Genomic DNA, 21,071 nt, shown 5'->3' on the forward strand with positions numbered 1-21,071 from the left:
TTTTTCCTCTCTGATTTCAAACAGAGCACAATATTAATTTAGGATTCATCAAACACATGTGATGAAAGACAAAGAACTAGTAGGAAAAATATATCATTCCTTACACAGTCATCACTATAAGATGTAGCTCTTTGTCAGCTACCAATTTATCAGCACTGAGAGTGCTTGCCTGCTGCACCTAACAACATCCTCATGCCAACAGTGCTGTTTTCTCTTGAAGTCTCATTTATCTTCCTACACAGGTCATTAAAGTTTGAACTTGCTTGCTTGAAGTTGTGTCTATGGTTGCCACTTTCTCTGTATCCACCCCCACAGTGTTCTTGTACTCCTGAGATGCAACAGCAGCAGCAGCGAAAGTACTGGCGTTTTCACTGACAGAAAACTGGGGAAAGATTTTGTTTTAGCTTTATCTCAGTTTGTAGTTCTAACTACTTGCAGTAGTTTTCTCTGAACTACAAGATCTCAGTTTTAGGGGAGCTGATCAGTCTTACAGTTTCTACTGTCAGCTGCATAACACATGGCACACATACACTGCTATTATCTTGGGTATTTTTGCTTGTTTTACCCCACTGATTCTGCTTTAGGTGTCTGTGTGCCCTGACAGAAAACCCTAATTCATCATTGTCCTTGTTCCTTCCTACTTGAGGAAAGAAGTTTTACCATGTAGACTGCTGTAGAAGTGATGGGATATATATTTAAAAAAAAAAAACTGAATGCCTATGTGAAAACAACAGTAGCTGTTAAAAGGAGAATATAAGTAAGAGCTTGCTTTACCCTAATAGATGATGATAGTGGGCAGGTGTATCAGTTAGTACAGAATCAGAGTAATTTAGGTCGGGAGGGACTTATGAAGGTCATCGGGTTTAAGATCTAGCCCCTGCCTCAAGCAAGGTTGACTAAATCAGGTTGTTCAGGGCTCCTTCCAGGCAACTTTTGAGTATCTTCAAGTTGGAAATTCTACAGCCTCTCTAGCCCTCTGTGCCAGTGGTTGACCATCTTCACGCTGGAGAAGCTTGATCTGGTGTCTAACCAAAATTTGCTGCGTGACTCTTGTCACTGGGCACTTAAGGGAGATTCTGTGTCAATCTTTTCCACAGCCTCCCATTCAGTAGTTCAAGTCAGCAATAGGATGTTGCCATAGTAGACAACCAGTGTGTGTATTTGGGGATCAGTACTGCAATATGCTCTAGAAAATAATAGTACAGCTTACAGGAGATCAGCTAGTACAGAAAGTGCCAGCCCAGCTTCTGACTGGGAAAGAATAATTATATGTGTTCTGTACTGATACACTGACTCCTGGATGACATACAAACTAAATTCCTTGACTTAAAAGCAGACAGCATTTAATTTTAATGTAATTCTATATTATTATTATTTTTAATAAAAATGTAACTGGATTCCTGTAAAACTTGAGGTATGAGGTATTTGAACATTTTCCTCATCCTCCTTTGTTTTGATACCACACAGTGTGTATTTTCATTCCATGCTTTTTTTCCTAGTATTGTGCTACTAGAGTTGTTTGGCACATGACTGTTCCAAGTGACTGGCTACCTGTATTCTATCTCTGGATCACATATACTGTATATATGAGATCTGATTATTTTGGCACTGCTGGGACTGCATCTGGCTTCTGGGTAACATCACCTCTTCCCTTTTCGGATGGAGTGAAACCAACAGTCCCTCAGTTCCTTCATGCTGTCATAGCTCATTTTGACTTCTTTGTGTGCAGTGTAATTTTTGATACCAACACTTGCATACGAGGGTGGACAGTAAGGTTATTGTAGCTAGTGTGTCTGGTGTGGAGGAGCTTAATTCTTACAGTTTTCTCTTTTATTGCACTGCTTAGTTAGGTAAAATGAAAATAAATCTTAGTAGAGACAGGTTTTTTTCTTGTTCTGGCTCAGAGTTGTGGAGATGCTGAAGGAAGACAGCTGGTGTAGACATACACGCCAGTAAGTCAAGAAATTGAGAAAGAACATCTGTAGGAGATACAAAAATATTTGATTTCAACAGGGCAGACATAGCAGTGTCATCTACTCTTCTTAGCCAAATGACTCAAGAATAATTTCAGAACATTACTATATGTTATGCCCTTTGGAACAGTATGTAGGAGTAATTCAGAGGAATCTGAACAGGCAAACTGAGTGTTCTGCTCTCCTCCACATGAATGCTTTTTAATTACTGGTTACTGGAATAGGCAAAAATGCACAGCAAAATCTAGCTTCTGTGGCACATGTCTTTAAATGTGGTAAAGAGGAGCTCAGGTGTGCCTTATTAGAGCTCAAAAAATACTACATACTCAGAGATTCCAAGATTTCTTGGCTTTATGAGACCACAGTTGGCACACATCATGTGGAGCCGGGCTTTATTTCCTCCTGCCTTCATTTGATATCCTTTGTTCAGGAACACAGCTAGGAATGCTTGTCTCTCCTGAAACCACAGTACAATATTTTTTTTGGTAAAAGAGCTTTTACTCTTTAGGAGTTTGCTTTTTTATACCATGTATGCATTGAAATTTCCTTTCTAGTGCGTAAAATGATCGCTTGAAGAGCTATGGAGATTCCTAGTTTCTTCTGTGATCCTAATGATGAAGTTACCCCATGCCCTATTCTGTTTCCCAACAAAAAGGCAGAGGTTTTGATTTTTATCTGGTCATCTACTTCACTTTTTTTGCCACAACCATGGAACTTACTTCCCCATGGGGAAATCAAACAGCAAAATTTTATTTATTTTTTAAATTAGTTTAAAAGAACAAGACTTCTGAGAGCTTCTTCAGATTATTGGTACAAATCAAGTTGATGCAATACTGATGAAGTACAGCTTGATTACGTCAGTTCTAGGCAAGGCTGGAGCTGTGAGGGCTCAGATTTTGAGAAGCCTCTGTCTCAGAAATTTTCAGGGGAGCTATATGGGAATCAGTCCTTTCCATTTAGTACTGTGCCTTATCAGATCCCGCAGGCTTTTAAAAATTTTCTTAGGAGCCAGATTTCCATTGTGAGGATTTGCTCATCACCAGAACTATCATCCATGGAAAATGACAGGAGAAACATTTATTAACCTTGGGTAAATCTGTTCCTTCAAAACATATCTCTCTAACTGTTGCTGTGAGCCCTGCTTCCACTGCTACAGAATCTATCTGGAGTCTGAACTGTCAAAGGAATTTAAGACTGGTTGAGCCTGCTCTTCCCTGTATACCTGTGTGGGAGTCAGGAGAGGGTGAGATCATTCACACAGGAGAGCCCCAACAAAGACTCCTGACTTGCAGAGTCGGAACTGGCATTTGTGGGTCTAACACACACCCCAGAGTGAAACTGCCAGAAACAGTCTCTTCTCAGCTGTTCTTTTGCTAAGTGATTTTTCTTTTGGTATCTCTAAGGTAATTGGAATCTTTGTGCTTCTTATCTTTTAGCACATCAAATATATCAGATAATAGTTAAGTCAGAACAATAAGAGATGAGATGCTGTGTCAGCATGTGGGCTGCAAATGGAACAAAAGAGTTTTCTTAAATTCAGTATGTTCTGAAAATACAAAGTAAGTGCCAATGTTCAGCCATGCAGTAACAGGCCATACAAGGAAAAGGAGTTACTCTTAACACTGCAGTTCTTTTGTCTTTCTATATCAACATTCCCTTGTTTTTTAAATAGCCACAACAAATTACACTCTGATCTCTGTAAGTACCTTCACTGTTTCTTCCAGACTATTCTTCTGCAAAATAGACTGTGAAACTGTGTTTGTTAAGTCTCATTGTGCTCTTTATGGCTGTGGTGCACATGCTGTCCAGCAGCTGGAGTGAGATTTGGGGAATGCTGAAGCCAAAAGGACACAAATTTTTTCAGTGTGTTGAGATTGTTACTTAATCACCATTAAGGTGATGTTTACCTGGGCCCATTTTATTTGCTATTTACCACATTGTCTCATGAAATTTTTTCACAAGGACCTTTAATGTGGTCATGTAATAAATGCAAATAGCAGTAATACATAAAGGAATATTTTGTAGAAAATATCAGTCCAGAGGAACTAATGCCTGTTCACGTTTGCATGATTTATAAATGCTATTACTTAAAAAGAGATTGTGTTGGGAATATATGAGGGCACAACAAATGAGAACATGATCAGTAAATTAACATCTACATAGCTATATTGGCATGCATTATGCTATTTGAAAATCTGGCCAAAATTGCGTCTGAATTCCTGTATTTGACATATACCACATTCATAAAACTACAATAGATTTTACATTTCAGTCCTCTGTCTTTTAGGGAAAGCTATGCATCCTTGTTTGCTCAGTAATGCAGAAGCAGTAGTATTTATGGTCCCCTGTACCCCCCAGCTGCTTTACAAGGACCAAAGTCGTATCTCCTGTTGCCCATTTCTTTGCTTTCTGCTCTTCCTTACAGTAATGGAAGTCTCACCCTCAGGAATACCTCAGGAAAAATCAGCTTTAAAGGAGATTAATAAATTTTGGAGGATTATTTTGTTTGTTTTAATAACAGGAGAAACTTGCCAATAATGTCCTGGTTTTTTTTTTGTTTGTTTGTTTTTGTGGTTTTTTTTTTTTTTTGTTAGCTCCTAATTTACCACAGCTAAATCAATATATTTAATGCATAGGGAAAAAAATATGATTGGAAGGTTCTAATTCAACCTCCTGCTCAAAGCAAGACTATATTCAGAATTAGATTGGGGGGTTTGTGTCTGATTGTGTCAAGTTTTGATGGTATCCAAGGGTGAAGACTGTAAACTCTCTGGTTATTGTTCTAGTTAAGAGTTTTTTATTCATATCCCATTCAGTATTTCCCTGACTCAACTTGTGCATGTTATCTCTTGTTCTTTCACTGTGCCCAACAGGTAATCAAAGACAACACTTAGATCACCCCTTAGCCATCTCTTTTTTTTCCACAGACATTACTCACTCAGGCTCAGTAAGTTCCAGTCTTGTGGTGCTGTGTCAGCCTGAAATGGCACTTGGTTTTTGCGGTTCACCATAGTTCAGGTCAGCACAACTTCAGGATTTCTTGCTTCATGTCACGGAGATATCCCACAATTAGGATAATACAAAAAAAGGTTTAAAACATTTATTTCCATTTTGAAACTCTTCTGCACTGCCCAAGTAAGTGACTGATAATGAGACTTAGGTCCTGTTGTTTATTAGATTGTGGTTAGATCTTTGCATGAAGATGCACAGTGGTGCACAATGTAATTGGTATTATTAACTCTGAAAATACAAATGTTTACTAAACTGGCATCTAATACACCTGAACTATAAATTATGCTTTATTTCTCTCACACAAAATTCTCATCTTCATATTTACACTGAATGGGTAGTGGTAGTGCAGATGAACATTTCAATGAATCAGACTCTGGAGTGGAAGGATTGTACACAATTAGAGTATTAACTTCAGATAGTAATTGCCAGCATAGTTAAATGTTGGTTTATTTAAATATAGCCACCAAATTATAATGGGCTCTAATGCATGGGAATGAATCGTAGTCTTGTTATGTTCAGTGAATACTTAGCTATATCCTTTATGTAAACATCCTACTCACAGTAATCCAGTAAGGACATAAGGTAGAGTCTGTTTATTTTAAGAGGTAAACCACTCAGGATTATACAGGAATTAGGATGTGCGTGCATGTATGGAGGTTTCCGATGTGTTTCATTCTGCTTTTACTCCACAGTAAAATGTGGAGTGTGTTCCCCTAGTTATCAAATAGTCTATATTCCCAACTTGCAGAAAGATTTTAGTGTGTATAATCTAAATCGGGATTTAAATTCTGTTGAATTCAGTAGAAAGGTGTGTTAAGTAAGTTTTAAGACTAGAAGTCATACATTTCCTCATAGTTAATGCCTTATTAGTTGAACACTAATTAACTGTGTGTGGTATTTCCTGTGATAAATTGATGGTTTTAGTTTCTCAAAATATGTAACACTCTGGACCAAAAGTTTGCGTGGTGAGTGTCTTGCTTCCTTCTATTTGGAATTTTCTGGCTAAATCACTTCTGGATGTGAATCTGTAATGTAGAGCCTGGACTACTAATGAGTCTGAATTCCAGAGAGGAAGCCTTTCTCTCCTCACACAGCTGGAGAATTCAGCAGCCTATTTCATACGCAGAAGTACCATGGAACCTTTAATTACACTTTTTTCCCCTGTTATTTCTAAGGCACTTCTGCATCTCTTGATGAGCAGAATGAGGCTGGGTAAACCAGCAAGGTGAGATCTGTGTGTTCATTAATTGCAGAATCTAGTGTGTGTGATGAGTGAGATGGGACAAAAAGGTTAAGGTAGTTGATTCCTCTGCTATTCTCAAAGATAAGGGCTTGATGAGTCAGATTAAATGCCTATTATTTTAGGGTACTTTTGTTTTCTCTCTTCTTGTGCCTACATAAATTAGGAATCATAACAGCTTCTTTTCCACTGAATCATGTTTCTGACGCAGATTTTTACCTTACTGTAGATGAAAAGCAATTTAATAATTCCTTCTCCCAGACTAGCATTTGAAGAGTATGTAGTCATTAGGAAAAATACTGAAAAGTTCAAAAAGAAAGATAAATTTGATGTTTCATCCATTCTGCACATTGAACAAAGTTAGGATAACATACAAAAAACATGTGTTTTAATCTGTCATGATAATTAGTGAATACCTGCAGTTAAAATACTGCATTCTGGCTTAATGACAAGGTCTCTTTTGCAGAACAAAATGGTATTTGATTCATTTATGTTCTTAAATATAGACAGACCTGATCTCTTTGTGGAGATCCTCAGGGGCACCTCGCTACTTCCAGTGACCTACATAACACTTATTTTCGGCAAACTGCTTTGTGACATAACTAAAGTTTGGGCCCAGATCAGGTATCCAGGTTAGGTACAGTGCACACCATTTGTTATTTTAGTATTATTCTGAAATGGAGTTCTCAAATAGCATGGGAGACAGTGGGATATGCATAGAACATGCATGAATCAACACCAAATCCCGCTTCATAAAGCCCACTCTCAGCTCGGATGAGTTGGACTAAGGCAAAATAGAAAACTCCCTCTGCTTGTATTTTCCCTAAGGAGATCATTGCAAAGCATGTCCGCTTGAACATTTAATCACAAAATAAGGAATGTATTTGGAGCCCTGTGCATAAGAGTGTTACCTAGTGACATCCATTGGGACCCTGTGTTTTAGCTTAAAGTACATACTTTTAAAAAAATGTTTCTGAGGTTATAAGGGTAAATGTTTTGGAGGAAGTTCCTGAAAACATAGGTCCTGTAGGAATCATACCCTTAATCCATTGGCTTGATGCAGTTTTCAGCACAATCAGTAAAATCCCACTGCCTGTGCTTGTCTTTGGATTAGACCTCAAGGGTCACAAACTGGTTGAACTAAGCAGTGGAGCAGATGCAAGCTTCTTCAACTTGCAGACCTTTCTACCAGATTCCTGTTCAGACTTGTTAGCATCTGAATCTCAGGAGTGCTTTCTGGAATATACATCTGCAGAAAACAGCAAACGTGTAAATTATTCTCTTAAATCTCAAAGTTTTCTTCTAAAAAGGGCAACAGTAACTTTCCTTTTAAGGAACTCAGTACTACCTTCACTTACACCTCCAAGCTTGAAGACCTCCTCTTTTGTGGGGTGTTTATGCACTCCTCATGCAGCTGTCGTACAACAGCCTAATTAAGCAATATTCCACTTAAACTGCAGTCAGCCACTATGGCCAGGGTATGTTTCCTCTGCCCACCGTGGAGAGTTGGCTGTTCTAATTTCATTTGTTCAAATTAATGTGTTAACTCCCTCTGAGGAGGTAAGTAGTGTGTCACAGCTTGAGGCAGGACCTCTGCACACGAATCCTTTTAGTTCATAGCAGGATGCAGGCATGCAAATGTTGACATTTTGAAATTGTTTCCCCAGAAGGTCAAATTAGTATAACTGGCTACAAAAAGAAAACACATCTACCCTGATGCCTTTCATAATTAGACTAGCTAGAAATAAACCCAAGTGTTTGCCATTATACTAAACCATGTCTGCTGCTACTGGAATTACATTTGTTTATGGAAAAAAAACCCAAAAGACTTTATTTTGAATATTTATTTGACATTACAGGAAACAAATGGTTGAAATAAGTATTGAAAACTTTGTAAAAAGTAGTGTATTTGTTATATACTGATTGGTAATGCATTGCTTTCAAGACTGTGAGATACTCGTTCCTGAAGGTTTTCAAACACTTATTCATCAGTAGGAAACCTCTTCATCATCAGGATAAGGAGTTGTTTTCCCAGCTATCTTAGAAGTATGAATGGGGTCTGGAACAGAATGTCATGATGCTGCTTTGTAATGTCTTTCTTGGGTATTACTTAGTCTTCAAACATTATAAACATGTAGGAACTATATTGTGACATTAGTTTATTCCAAGTTTAATCAAAATCTTGTTAGGCGATAAGAAGTTTTAGAGACATGCTTTGTACATTTCACTTAAGGTATTTAATTTATATCCACATCTGCTGTAAATTAATTTGGGTGTACTAAAAGCAATAGAGCAATAGTTATATCAGTTTCTAGTCTGCTGAAATCTGTCTTTAGAACTTGGAACCACCCCGTGCTACTTTAATTTGGAAACACTGAATCAGTGTCCTGTTCAATTTTAGGTGAATTGTAACTTCAATTTTTAATTTTTCTTTCCCCTCCAAATCTCTGGAGTGTACCATTAAACCACAATGTGTTAGTATATGAGCCTCAAGGAAAAATGTGAGTTCTCCTTTAACTTTCAGCGGGGATTTTGTGTGAATGTTCCTCATCTGTCAACAGTGACTCATGGTATCTTGGATCAATGTGGGCATTTGAAAGCCTGTGTGGCAGTTGACATACACATACACTCGAATACTGCACCCAAAGGAGCGTTCTTTTGGAGGGAAATTAGTAGAGTAACCAGTGGAGCTGCCGAGAATGAATAATATCATTGGGTCTGGAAGGGGAACTGGAAAGTGCCCTGCCTTTTCCCCCACAACATTCCAAGTTTTAATGCGCCCTTTACATGAACCAAACTTTACACTGAGGCTACACAATGTGTGTAAGAAATTCATTAAACTCACATTGTGCAGGCGTGGCAACTTGGTGCCAGTGGACAATGTTTCCTAAATCCAGGTGAAAAATGGTCCTGCTTCAAAGCACACAAAGTGCAAATAAATGTAGAATGGGAAAAAATAAACTAGGTTAAAATTTGCAGTACATTTTGCAAAAATTGTTACATTTTGGTAATTCTTGTTTTACATAGTAAAGATAAGGCAAACCCTGCTTTCCATTTCAGTGTGCCTGGACCATTTCACTGATACCTTCAGTCTACAGATCATTCTCTAAAGGCTTCTGTTCTGACAGGGACACAAAGTAAATTATATGAATGTGATCTCTGATTTCTGTCTTGGTAAGAAAAGTGCAGTTTTTGTGGCTTGAGCAAAAATGAAATAATGATTCTCATTTATATTCCACTGGAGCTTCAGAAATAAAAACTTCCATTATTTTTCTTTCCTGATGCTAACACTGAGGATAATGATGCTACTGTGTTGATGCAAGGAGAGCTACTATTTATTTAGAGTGATGAGACACCTAGGATTAGTGGTGTGGACTAGATCTCCTTTCTGCTAGTTCAAAGAGAGTGGAAAAGAATAAAACTTCTGGAGAAAGATGGATTTTTAGCACAGCAGGCAGCCACACCACTTTTGCCCCCTCCCCTCCAAGTTAATTTCGTTTAACAAAATATTGCTTGGTTTTTGTTACTTTTGGAACAGTATTTTCACTTTTCCAGTTCTAATTTGTGTGTGTGTCACCTCCCTCTTACTGACATTTGCTGCAGGAGGTGGGAGGAGATGTGAGTGGACATGCTGCAGTTGGGCCATGTCAGCTGAGAGCAGCCACCAGGAACCTGCTATGACCCAGTTCTAGTGGGACTGGCCGAGTGGTCTTGGAGTCAGATCATCATAAAGTTACTTTCAATTGTCTTTGGATCCCCATCTGAGGCTGCTCTAAATAGAGGCTGATGTACCAGGTGATTTGTTGTTCAAACAAATCCAACTGTATTTGCATTGACATGTCTTTCGGCAAGTGAACCTGTGCTCTGAGGTCAAGCACTGTGGAGTTGTATCCAAACCTCATCATGCATTAAGCCCAGCCAGACAGGAGGTGCTACCTGAGTGCTGTTGATAATCCACTCACTTTTCCTCTTCCACCTCTACTGGAAATTGCTGATGGGTCTTTCTGAAGTTCACTTAAGAGATCGAATATGAACAAGTTATTTCAAAACAAAAAACATTTAGAAGGAATTAGAGGTTGAAATGCTGTTACAGAAATTGAATTCAATCAGTGTGAAATGATGCTGTTTGCAGATACTTCCACTCACTCAGGGAGGCCCCAAAGGCTTTGAGGAAGGGAGAGGGAGAGGGAGAGGGAGAGGGGAGGAGGAAGGGTGAGGGAGATGCCATGGCCAGCTGAGAAGGGAGTCGCAGCAGTCATTTTGCTGAATTAGATTTCAAGTTTTGCATCTTCACTTTCCCTGTCAAGACTCAGGTCATGGCTGCACTTTTATCCACACATGATTAGGAGGGAAATATGCCGTCTCCAACCACAGCCAAAGCAAACATATAATATGGTTTTTCCACAACTGGGGTTCTCCACAGTAGAAGATAACAGGGTTAGGTCAATCAGAGAGTGAAGTTCCCCAGAATACTCTATAAGTTTCCTACGATTTTAATTTCTGGAACTTGGTGAGCTAGAGGCTCTGCCTCTAAATTTAGTAGCGTCTTAAAGGTTTTTTTTTGTGATTTTGCTACTTGGTCCTTTGAAACTATAATCAATTTTACCATTTACAATAGCCCATGTCAAGAATTTCTACAGCTTAACTGTGTGTTAAGTGGATTAAGACAAATTTTGGGTGATTTTAAAACTAGTTAAAGCTCTTCACACTGTAATTTCTTGGTGTTGTCAGAATTACAGCTGCAAGTTTGCTTCTGTGTAGTGAAATTTTGGGTAGAAATGCATTCCTCCCAGCCCCTTTAGAGTATGCCTAGAATCCAAAAAATTAATGTAAAAATTGTATGTAAGGTTTGCTTTCCGTTTTGAATACAGCAGTTAATTATAAATTTCTTGTTTCTTATTTGAGTGTGTAATAATTATAAAAATAATGAAAGTAGATCTAGTTTGGTTTGTGTAACCTGAAAGAAATTTAAAACTTTGATCAGTAGAGTGGTATCAGGCATGAGAAAATTCACTTTGATTTGAGAAATAGGGATTTGCTGCTGGATGATTATTATGCTTATGGCATTTGGATGGAAGAGAAAAACTGGAAGTTCCTTTTTGATGCACAGAAGATTGTAGGTACAACTGGAAACATTTGATAAATAATGTTTACTAATTTATTCTAATGGATGATAAATATATTGCACACATTGCAGAACCATAGCAATCAGAATCTTTTATCCATGGTGTAAGTCCATTGATTTTCATTAGGATAAATTAAGAGCAAAATTGGGCATTATTACTTTATTTTGGCATGGAACTCCGTGCAAGGAGGGTCAAGGGTTAGAGGTCTCTGCTGTATTTTGCTGCAATTAAAGTGCACAGCAGAGCTGTGTGTGTCTGTGAGCTACACAGACTGCTTAACTGCAGTTGCTGCTTTCAGCCCATTGCTGAAACTCATCCAAAACGTCACTTATGGATTAGAAGAAACAAGAGCTATCAGAAGAGAGAAGGATGTAAATCCAAGCATGAATTTTACTCATCCATTCTATTAGTGTTAAAAGACAATTCCTCAAAGTGCTGGATATGTGATCAAAGTGAAGGGTGAATCCACTCTGCAAAAACAAATTTTAACAGAAGCAGTGTTGATAGCTATGTCTGAAATTAAAAATATGAGGTCATTGTTATGTACCCATATATGAAAAGCTGGACACAGTCCATCTAAGCCAGCTGCTATATAAATTATAACAATTATAATGATTTACCTACTAGCAGGGCTAACCCAAAGCCCTTTTTGCATCTTATTCATCAGAGGACTTTGAAGAGTTGTTACACAGATAGAGACAAGAGTTTCACACATGATTTTCAAGCATAAAAATACCTTTTTTGAAGCGGATCAGATGCCTTTTCCATCACAAATCTGCTGAAAACACAAGTGTTACTTAATCCATTTTGCAGTTTTGCATATGCAGCTAAATTTCCAGGGAAGCTTCCTAACCTTATTGTGCATATTAAATAATTCACCTTAGTAAATAATTTGTGCAGGTTTATGTTGTCAGTGCAGTAATAAAAATAAAATAAAATACGTCAGAGAAGGCAGAGAATGACTTTACAGAAGCGTAGAATGGTTTGGATTGGAAGAGACCTTGTAGATAATCTAGTTCCAAGAGCATGGGACGCCTCACCATGAGCAGGGACACCTTGCACTAGACGAGGTTGTTCAAAGCCCCATCCAACATGGCCTTAAACAGTTTCAGGGCCACATCTCTGAGCAACCTGGGCCTGTGTCTGACCACCTTCATAGCAAAGAATTTCTTGCTGCTGTCAAATCTAAACCTGCCTGCGGTCAGTTTAGAGCTTGTTTAATTTCAGATCAAATCTACCTCTTCTGTATTTCCCCCATCCCAGTGTTTGAAGCTGTAGAGACACCCTCCCTTGCAGCCTCTTAAGCCTGTGAAAGCACTGACACCCTCACTTACTGATGGCTCACCCTCTGCAGGTCACCCTCATCCTCACACTGTCTCAATTTTGACATCTAAATCCTTTACAGACCTACCTCCTTAGACTTACTAAGAATTGATGGTAACTTGGTTGTCAAACACCAAAGTCAACTTGAAAATAAAACCACCAGTCTTTTAAAGAATTTCCTCTGATATCCCTGTGAAACTTTACTGCTCGTATTTGCTAAATCTTCTAAATGAGCTAACTTATTTTTGAAATACATTAATTTAGTACCTGAAAGCAAGATTTCTTTAAGAGTTAAAAAATATTTTAGTACTCTTGCCCTGAGAAAGGAGTACACTTGCATGAGGAAAGGTTTTATCATAACTGCAACTCCAGTACACATATGGACATTGTTGTTACTTTTGAATCCTAATAGTCCATGGTGTGTAAATCACAAAGACACTGACTAGGTTTTTAACTTTCATGTTCAGTTGTTAGGAGGTTCCCTTTTCAGAAAGGAATTTTCTAAAACACATTGTATTTAAGTAGCTTTTTACATAATAGTCCCCAAACTTCATGGCAGGTTCTGGCATTATTGAGACCGTTTTACTCTCATTGGAGTTTTTACTCAGAAGTAATGATTCTTTGGAAGATGAACTGACTTTAATAATAATAAATAAATAAGCCTAAAACTTCTCAAATTGTACTTGTACAAAAGGCATCAATTTTGTCCTTGCATTGAGTATATCTTTCATTGCCATGATTATGAAAAAGTATAATCATGTCTCTTGAGCTAACTTCAAAGTAGCTTGCCTGAGAAAACACCCTAATAATTCAGCATGCAGCTTTATTGAGTCACAATTAGATGAAGAGAAAAATCAGTTCATCTTTGCTGGCTTCTTAGCCAGTGTTGTTGGACACTGTGAGTACATAAGTGAGTTTCAGGGTAACTCAGGTGCATGTATACTGCAGCATGGTCAATGTCTGGAGCAAGTAGCTGTGCCTATAGAGAGCAGCAGCTCCTTTCCTGCCTTGCTTTTGTTCTGGTGGAAAAAGTTAATGAATTGAAAATCTGTGTCTTGCTTTATTTGGGAACGCTCGGTAAGTAAAAATTGTGCTCCATGCTACACTTGGACCCAACATGTAGCTCAAGCATGCAGAGGATAGGATGTGATGGTCTTCCCATCTCATTCCTGGTTGGCCAAATGAAATACATCCCTGCCCTGGCAAAACAGCTGTCTGTGTGTTAGCCTTGCAAAGGTGTTCGTGCCTCTGCGATACAAAATTTAATGAGACAAGGCCGGTACTGTTTATAGATAAGGTAATCACTCCTTGAAGTTACAACTACCCACTGTTTTACTTAATTGATAACCAGTACCGGTTCTGCTCACTGAAGTTTAACTTCACAGAAGTATCATACAGAGAGTTGGAAATTGATTCGCTTCTAACTAGATCTGATAACTGAGTTATTTAATGAATGGGATTTAGCTGTCTGTTTACCTGTGCTAGCTCAGATGGTGCAGTTTAAGGTCATGCAGTGCCACATTGGGCTAACCAAGCTCAGAGGGCTGAGCTGATATGCCTGCAGTGTTTCTAGTATTTGAGTTAGAATGTTTATAAACTTTGCATTAGATCATTATTTTGCCATATTATTTTAAAGAACCTTGATAGTTATAGATCTCCTTAAGATCTGGGTGCTCATTAGTATGATGTATCACTTCCATTACTTCTCCTGAAATATTATACCAACACAAGTGGGAGGTAGCAAAGATGTTACCCACTCAAATCTCAAGACAGATACATTTTTGCTCAGACAGACAACATCTTAGTAAAACCAGATTGTGGTCTGCTTTTGCCATCATATATTTCTGCCTGATTCGTCACACACAAAAAATGCTATAGGTAGTATAGGTAATGTAAGTCTGCGATTTTGTAACAATGTTGGGCTTAAATACTTGTGAAGTTCACAGTTAAATATGTGCCATAACCTTTCTCACAAAGCCAAGTTCATAATATGGGATGTTACAATAATTTTACAAATATATGAGATCAAGCTTTACAGGTCTTTGTTTAGCTCATAGGTTAAAATTTCTCATGTTTTATAAGAAAACAGCTGAGCAATAAGGATAATCTGGATTCACTTTCAGAGACCAAAAGGACAAATAATGCAAATAATAAAGGGAAAACAGGTTGGCTTTAAAAATCTGAATGTTTTATGTCTTTGATATATCATGTGACCCCTTCAATTACTCAAACTAAAAACACTTTAAGGGCTGTCATGTAGCTAAATAGTGCTGACATTAATGAGCTAAAATCTTCTCTCAGTTTTACAGTATAAAAAACATATGCATCAGTATTTTGAAGTCAAAGGATTCCATGCTTATACTGGTGCAACTGAAACAAAACATTGGTGTAACATTCCTCCTTCCAGGTATCTGGTTTTAATCAAACTATGCTCATGGCCCTCAAGTTTTCTTTGCTGTAGTGGAAGGTAGGTAGGAGTGTTTCATTTAAAATGCTTGGTTTACATCACAAGTGCACAAAAAACTGTATATCTTGTCCTAGCTACCTCTAATTGATAAATTGTAACAGTTCCCTCAACTGTGTTTCTGAACTACGTGTTCTCTCAGAAGCAAAAGTTTTGCTCAAAAACAAACACAGTACCGGTTTTTTTCTCTCCTTCCAGTAGAGTTCAGTGAAACCAGGTGATTGGCAACTGTTATGATAAGGTAGACGAAGAGGATGAAAGCTAGGACTGATTGAACAGCTGTGAGGGGCTCTGTTCCAATTGTATTTTGATTACTGATAAGATAACCCTCCCTTTTCTCCCAGTGATTTATCTCATTCAAATTACAATAACAGTGAATTGCCATCAACAACAAACGCTGTGTAGTTTCAAGTTTCTCTGACTGTAGTGTAGCAAAAACCCAAAGGTGCTGATTACAAGTTTTCATGTTACATTTCTAAAGATGGATAAATCATTTCTTGCACTATGTGATCTCATACACTTCATAAGCCTGTTTTTTGTTTCATTTGAGGTAGACTGATCACTTGCTGATATTTCCAAGAAGAAAAATTCTAAAATTATCTGAAAACATAACTTGTTGGGATTTTTTTTGGAGGAGCGGGTGTTGATAATTGATATGTCTCTTTATTCTTCTGCTCCTAATATGAAATCAAAGACTTACAGGTAAAAATAGCTCACAAATACTGGAACAGTTTGAATTTAACTTAAAGGCAGGTAATCTGACCAGTTAAACTAAAAGATGTAACAAAACAAATGTTTCTGCAGTTATTCCCTGCCAGTCCCCTCCCCACCTTGGGTGAAATGCTAGAAAGAAAAAGAAAGTATGAATTAATTTTCCTTGTTTTGTTTTGTAGATGTTTGAATTGTACCACAGACTGTTAGCAAGTTATTTTTAATTAGGGTGGATGACTGAACCATTCTCCTCACTAAGGGCTAGATCCTAAGGTCCCAGTGATATGTGAGGTGTCAATGAAAGAAAATAATTGTGGTATAAAGTAGTTAAATCCTGGATGGGGGAAAGGAGTTGTTATACTTCAGGCTATTGGACATTTTACTAAGCGTTAGACCTGGCATGGGGTCAAGCTCACCTGATTTCAGACTAGTGTTTTCCATTATATAAGGAAATACCCAACTGAAATACCCCACTGTATGGCTGCTGTCATCTCATCCGGGTGGGGACCAGACTCCCAAGAAGTACAGTGTCTTTTCTATGCTTATGTTGCTGGTTTTGCCAAATAGCTCTGCTGGCTCATGCCTTGCAGGAAGCTCTCTTGATTTCCTGCCAGTTCCTGCCTTTTCCTTAACTGTTTGACTGGGACGGAAGTCACCATCTGCACTCACAGCAATAAAATGGGGAAGCTACGGGAGAGGTTGGAAGTTAAAATACACACTCCTTTCCTTGCATGTATCTAAGAATTCAGCAAATAATTACTCAAAGAGTAATGACTAATTTACACCTGGGATTATTTAGAAGGATACACATGCTGATATACAGAACAGGCACAATATGCATCTGTGTAAGCAACAAATGCATGTGCAAACATGCGGCCATCTGATCCTCTGTAGCCAAAGTAGAGGCCTGGCGAGAGAAGAAGGAAATGTTCTAGCATGATGTTGTGGGAGGCACTGCTCACAGTTCAGCAAAATCCCTGTTTGATGGCATAATGGCATTGACTCATCTTTTATCTACTGCTGCGAGATCTACAGTAAGATCTTATCACTGCTGGCAAAGGAATGGAGGTCGGGAGTTTTGTGCAACCAACAACCCACTCATTGGCTTCACGAGCGTGTTGTGACGAGCACCACTCCCAGTCACTCTGCAGAGTCACCAGGAATAGAATAAGGCCAGATCTGAATCCTGCTGAGGAAACTTGGAGACCTTTCCTCTGTTTTTTAGAGAAATTGATGTGCCCTTTTGACCCTTATCAACAAAACCAGTCTTGGCTGGTGTGTGTCATTGTGAAGTCTATGACAGGGATGTAGGCCAAAGCCCACAAATTTTCTAAGTTGTTACACAGGCAAACTCCCTCTTGCTAAAAAGATTAAAGATAATTTGCCTTCTAGTAGATAAGTAAAAAATAAGGTTTTCTTTTGTTATGTTCTCCTGACAAACTCCACTGAGGGAACACAGACATAAAACGAGGTTTACAGTGGAATACCAACCATGGATAAAGCAAACTTCAGGATCTGCCTGACTGTATTCATCTTAGCTATAGCTGTGGTTTTCTGGCTCCTTCTTTAATGAAGAAGTGTGATAAAAATAAAACAAATATACATTCTTTGTGCATGCACATCTCCATGGATTTCACAGCAGGAATTTGGCCCTCTATGTGTATGTATACTATTAAGTTACAATTCCATTAACAAATTAAATAACCATATATTAAAATGAAGGCAAGGGTTGGGGACTGGTTTTCTTTTGTAAATTTGCCAACTTGATCTGGTAAAGTGAATGTTCTGACACAAGTCAGACTGACTCAACAGACACATCAGTTAATAGAGGAAAGACCATGCAGAATCTTTGGCATTGAAAAAGGTCAAATATTTCAAGCTTGGACACTGGCAGAGAAAGGAGACTAAGATGGAACAAGCAAGTCAGGAATGTGAATTAAAGCTAGCTGGTTATTAGGAGCATCTATAGCCCACAAACCCTGAGAAACTCAACCTCCATCTGGTTTCAGTGATCATACCATTCATTATAATATGATTATTTTTTAAGATACGGTGCATTTCAAACTGTTAGTTTTGGTTACCTGCAACACTTAATAAATGTGGGAATCAAGCACCAATAACAAAAACAATGACATCTTTTTTACCTTCAAAATACCACCACCCAGTTTAAATCTACCTCATATAGCATTTCAGAGACAATGCTAGTGATAGTGTGCAGTGGTTAGCTGTGTAGGGCTCCTTCGTTCCTGTTCAAAGCTACAGGCATGACTACAGCTGAGGATGTGTCAAAAGGAAGTGAGAAAATTATCTCAGGGCAATTACTGAAGAAATTCTCTGGGAAATCACTGAACAAAAGAAGGAGTAATGTTACATCTTTGCAATAAAAATAACTGCACAGATCATAGAGGAAGTAAAAAAAAAAAAGACTTTTAAGAACAGGTAACCATCAACCATTACCTGGCTGCATAGGTCATGGATAGGCCAACATTTAATAAGGATTAAAAAAAAAAAAATTAGGGTATGCCTAGTATACAGTATTAAGCTCATTGAGTCATTGAATGCATTCATCATTTCCTCTTGTCATTACAGTGCAATCTTTGTTGTAAATCTTGGTTTATGTTATCACTGATTATCCACGAACCTTGCCAGCATGAGTGATCGACTCTTAGCAGAATTGATGGATGCCAATGCCCTTCTGGGATTGAGCACTGTCTTTGCTATTTCTCCCAGCAATAGTCACTCATTGGATACTGAGGACAGTGGATAGTAAACACTTTGAAACTAATGAATTTGAGGAAGTGGAATACTTAATTTGTATTAATTGTGCAAATGCCATTGCTTTGCCCTTCAACACCCTGATCCAGAATGGCCTGTAAAGCCACATTCATCACTGGATGAATACATATCAATTAGAATAAACAGCAGAGGAACTGCAAAAATTACTTAGGATTTCACCTCCCACTTGTAATGTAGCTCAAACCTACCTAAATTAGTAGTAATTGAGAATCATCAACACACAAATGACATTTTTCTCCTCAGCCTATATTCTCAACCTGATTCCTGACAGGGAGAAACCTGATGTCCCTTGATTTGAAATACACTGCTTGGAGCATGTTTAGGCCTAATCTTTTGGGCAACAGACCCTGGAAATCTAGTTGTCATCTACAAAAGTCAGTAATGTGACAATCTGACACATATTGAATTAAAACCTAGAAAAAATGTCCCATTCTTAGAGAAGGCAATGGAATTCAGCTTTTAGTTTGACTTTAAATTGCGCATTCATAAGAAACCCAACGGTGTTACCTTTAACATTGTTGCATGCTCAGAAAGTCAAAGAAAATGAAAAGAAAAAATAGTTATATATATTTCCCTGCACAGCCACACCTGCTCCTTTTAAGTTATACTGTGGAGACTTATGAACAGTGAAGATGATGATGTAATTTACTCTTGGCCATAATAAACCTTAGACTTCAATGCTATGATCTCACATTTTTCATGAATATTAGAAAGAAAAGAAAACATCAATCACTGTCTGTAAATGTGAATATTTAGAACTCTGCATTAGCAAAATCATATCAGGCTTCTTTTAAGCCAAGTAGCTGTGTGCCTAACTGATCTCATTTCCATTTTTATCAGTTTTACCTTTGTGTAACATTGAATTCAGCAGACACTTGTCTTTACGCCACAGTCACAAAGGGCAGAATCGCACCTATACGAGTTCAAACCAACAAAGATGAAAAAATTGCAAAGGTTTTTGACAGCTGTATTACAAGAAAAATGATCAGATACAGATGACAGCAAAGCATTTCTAGCCAAGAGAGTGTTAAGACAAGTTAAGCAATCAATCATGTACATCACTCGCTATTCAGCAAGTCGACATTCGACATCTGAATCAGTCATTACAAAGTAAAGAGAATTAGTAAAGTCTCTTACAAAATGCAAATAAGTGAACTGGAGGACAATAGAGTCAAATTCTAGAACTTGGCAGGAAGCCATAAGAATTATTTTGACAAGACTGCTTGGGGTAATTTGATTGTTACATTTAAAAGAAAAATAATTTTTAAAAAGTGAGCTTCACTCTTGAGCAGTACAAGTTTGTGATATAAATGTATAGTTATATTTAGTGACAAAAAGTGTAGAATAAGGAAGAAAATGTAGTGTCTGCTCTGATGCTTTGTTACACTGCTGCATGAATTAACTATTTTTGGTGGTAGTGAGAGTTTTTCCACATAATTTCAAAGAATTCCAAAGCTAAAAGCTATCCCAAATGGTATGCAACTATCAGTGTTTGTCTTCCTTGAACATGTTGCCTGCTAATGTTTTTGCAGAGTTTCAACCTGCTTCAAAATCCACTGGGTATAAGTGAACATCAAAAATAGGTTTAACGTCTGCAGAGCTGCAAAGCTGCAGGTATGAAATTCTGTAAAATCAAAAGTATCACTATTACATAGGTCCAAAAAAATCCCCACCTAACATCTTCCTTCTTAATACAAAAGAATGAGTAAAAAAGAAGGAAAGAGAGTTGAAAATTAGGCAGAAACTTTGGTTTTGACAGCAGTTTCTCCTTAATTTCTAACAGCATACGGGATGCTGTCTTACACTCACTTCTCAGTTGGAGTAATGGTGGAAAATGGGAGTGATCTTACTGAAAACCAAAAAAACATAGAAGGTAGCTGCACTGTGAGGTGAATCCTAGGCATCCAGGCATTTGGCATCTGTTCTGAGAGGAGTTACATATGTTCTTGGCTTGCACGTGTGGCAGAATTGACACAAGTGCTCTGGGCATGCCCTCTGGCCATCAGCCCTTGGGTGCTGATGGATTCACTCCCTTTCTCATCTGTCTTCATGGCTTCATCAATGGAGCTGCTCCTGCTCCTAAGAGTGCATGTTTGCCTTCATACTTCACAAGGTCAGGGCTTGAACCATATAGGATTTGTCATCACCAGGAAACTTTCTTATTGATGACTTACTAGTGCAGACATGCCTTAAAATGATAGAGATGGTTTGGTTTTGGTCCTGATATGAAAATAGGCTTAAAGAAAGTGTGTTCTCGTTAATATTTATGCTATTATGGTCTATATTAACTTATGGTAAAAATATTTTTCAGAAAAATGCATATGACTTTGTTAATATTTGAATAGCTGAGATGATTCTGTGGATCCTTGCACTTAAAAAAATCCTGTCCATGGCAAATGCAAAAGCTCTGTGAGGAGTATCAGAAC

General features: G+C 38.0%; 1 protein-coding gene across 2 annotated transcripts in view; it reads left to right on the plus strand.

Moving 5' to 3' along the window:
• SEMA3A (semaphorin 3A) overlaps window positions 1-21,071 on the plus strand; it is a 238,064-nt gene that overhangs the window by 98,031 nt on the left and 118,962 nt on the right. The gene's annotated exons all lie outside the window — the stretch shown is intronic.

This window comes from Corvus kubaryi, unplaced genomic scaffold (assembly GCF_017639235.1).
Source record: "Corvus kubaryi isolate FWS band 111438036 unplaced genomic scaffold, C.kubaryi_AGA036_p1.0 135, whole genome shotgun sequence".
Taxonomy (NCBI): Eukaryota; Metazoa; Chordata; class Aves; order Passeriformes; family Corvidae; genus Corvus; species Corvus kubaryi.